The 2,535-nt window shown below is 53.7% G+C and overlaps 1 pseudogene; it reads left to right on the top strand.

The window, feature by feature from the left end:
• The first annotated feature begins 774 nt into the window (after nt 1-774).
• Nucleotides 775-940, top strand: LOC144675812 (U2 spliceosomal RNA; annotated as a pseudogene).
• Nucleotides 941-2,535: the final 1,595 nt, after the last annotated feature.

Here is a 2,535-nt window from a genome sequence, read left to right as displayed (position 1 = left end):
TAAGGAGAGGGTGGACCCTGTGGGATGGTTCCCCGAGCAGACTGTCAAAGTCATTTGGCAGAATGCCTCATCGCCAGAACTTTCCAACAAGCACCAAGACGTAGCTTGGCTGGTGGTGAGAAAGGCCCTCCCCGTCAGATCCTTCCTACACGCCAGGAAGCTCACCCCCTCTGCACGTTGCCCTCGAGGTGGCTGTGGTGGGGAAGAGACCGTTGTCCACCTCCTTGTGGATTGTGCCTTTGCAAAGAAAGTCTGGAGAGAGATGCAGTGGTTGCTGTCGAGGTTCATCCCGAGCAGTTCTGTGACACAGGACTCTGTGCTCTACGGGCTGTTCCCAGGGACACACACCGAGACAAACATCGACTGCAGCTGGAGGATCATCAACTCGGTGAAAGACGCGCTTTGGTCTGCCCGAAACTTGTTGGTCTTCCAGCACAAAGAGTTGTCCCCGACCGATTGTTGCGGACTGGCACAATCCAAAGTCCAGGACTACGTGCTGAGGGACGCACTAAAGCTTGGGGCAGCTGCCGCAAAGGCGCAATGGGGAAGGGTCGCTGTCTAAGACCTTTCTGCCACAGCGCACCGAGAGACTGGGAACTGTTTAGAGCCCCTCGGGCTGTACAGATCAAAATGAAAGGCTGTAAATGATTGTAATATTGTTTGTACTGACGCACCTGGTGATACATTTTGTAAAAGTTTAACCTGGATTGTACCCTTGTAATGTTGTTTTTGAAATGGTTTGGAATGTGATTGAAGATATTTTATGAATAAAGTATATTTTTACAAAAAAAAAAAAATCAGTTTAATATCTGATACGTCCCTTATCTGGGGACCATATATTAAATTGATTTTTGGAGCAGGGAGATGGAATAGGGGCTTGCTCCGTCCACTCCACGCATCGACCCGGTATTGCAGTATCTCTGGGAATGGTGCACCACCCCTTTCCAGGGGATTTTCAATGCTAAAAATAGTTTTCTTACAAACATCTGCTTTCTTTACTTTTCAACATGCACATCTTTCAAAACACAACTTTCTTTCTTTCTCATCGCTTCTCGGCCTTTTGGCTAACATCAAGTGTTGCAGGGGCGACACCATGGTCCTGCCAAGGCAAGGTCGGGATGGAAGGGCGATAACCAATCGCAATCCAAATCCATACCGTGGGCTACCTATCACCGTCCGAGTCACGGTGAACCACAGCGAAGGAGGATCACCTATGGATCGGGGCTTCTTCACCAGGAGGATCCTGTTGAAGGCGTGCGACTTCCAAGCTACGGAGATCTTCACCCTGCACGACTCCCGCAAAGGCGGTTATTTTGACGTGACGTTCAAGCGGGTGGCAGACTGCGTCCGGCTCCTGAGGGTGTTCGAGGAGAAGAGAGACCTGCCGGAGATGAAGATCCTGACGGCGGAGCCGCACTTTTCTCTGCCGTTGCAACGGGAACGTGAGGTGATGGTGCATGTGTACAACCCCTTCGTCCCTGTCGCCGACGTGGTCACCTTCCTCACCAGGTACTTCGATAAGGTGGGGAGCGGCACCGAGATTCGAGACGACTTGGGGATCTGGACAGGCAAACGCCTGTTTAAGGTCACGCTAAAGACCGATGGTAAGGGAGCCATTTTCCACCCTCCCTCCAGTTTCGCTATCGGGGGAAACCGGGGCTACCTGGTCTACGCTGGGCAACCCAAGCATTGTCGCTCATGCGGCAAGGCTGGTCATGTGGCGGCCAACTGCAGCGCCTCCCTCTGCAAGATCTGCAAACAGGAAGGGCACCAGACAAAAGACTGCAAACAGGCCAAGTGCTGCAACCTGTGTGGCGAGGCAAGTCACCTCTACAGGAAATGCCCCAAACGCTGCCGTACTTACGCACAGGCAGCCAAAGCCGACCAGGGGGAAGCAGAAGAAAGGTTCCGTGTCACTCCAACCACCAAGGCCCCCAGGGAGCTCAACGGGACAAAGGAGGACACAGAGAGAGACAAGGTGGAGAAAGAGATTGAGGCAACAGAGAGCCAACCAACAGCACTACCCCCTGAACCTACCAGTCCTCAGGACAGCGAATCAATGGAGGAGGAGGCAGCAGTGGAAAAGCAGCAGGGGGAGTGGCGGACGGTGAAGAACAAGAAAAGTAAGAGGGAGCGAAGAAGAAGCAAAGGCGTTTCCCAGAGAAGCGGCAAGAGGCGTCTCCCATCCGACACGGATGACAAGGGCAGCAGCTCTTCGGATGATGAAGTGCCAGAGCGGCACCGACAGAAGAGGCGGCAAAGCTCCAGGGCGTTGGAGGACGAGACACCCGAGCTCCAGAAAATTGGAGACAACAAGGAGACCAGCGCACCCCAACTTTGCCTGCAACCTGAGGAGGCCAGTGCACCACAGCCCCTGGAATCTGGGAGCAGTGAGGCAATCATCGCACCCCGGCTCCAGGAAGCCGGGAACAGCAACCCCCCAGAGGGGGTGAGTTTTGGAGAAGCTTCTCCAGCAAAGGTCATCTCAAAACCCGCTCTCTACGTGAACCTCCAGATGCCACCGGAGCAGAACAC

This window comes from Cetorhinus maximus, unplaced genomic scaffold (assembly GCF_964194155.1).
Source record: "Cetorhinus maximus unplaced genomic scaffold, sCetMax3.hap1.1 HAP1_SCAFFOLD_1165, whole genome shotgun sequence".
Classification (NCBI taxonomy): Eukaryota; Metazoa; Chordata; class Chondrichthyes; order Lamniformes; family Cetorhinidae; genus Cetorhinus; species Cetorhinus maximus.
Note: the sequence above shows the minus strand (reverse complement) of the source record. Positions and strands in the feature narration are given on the sequence as shown.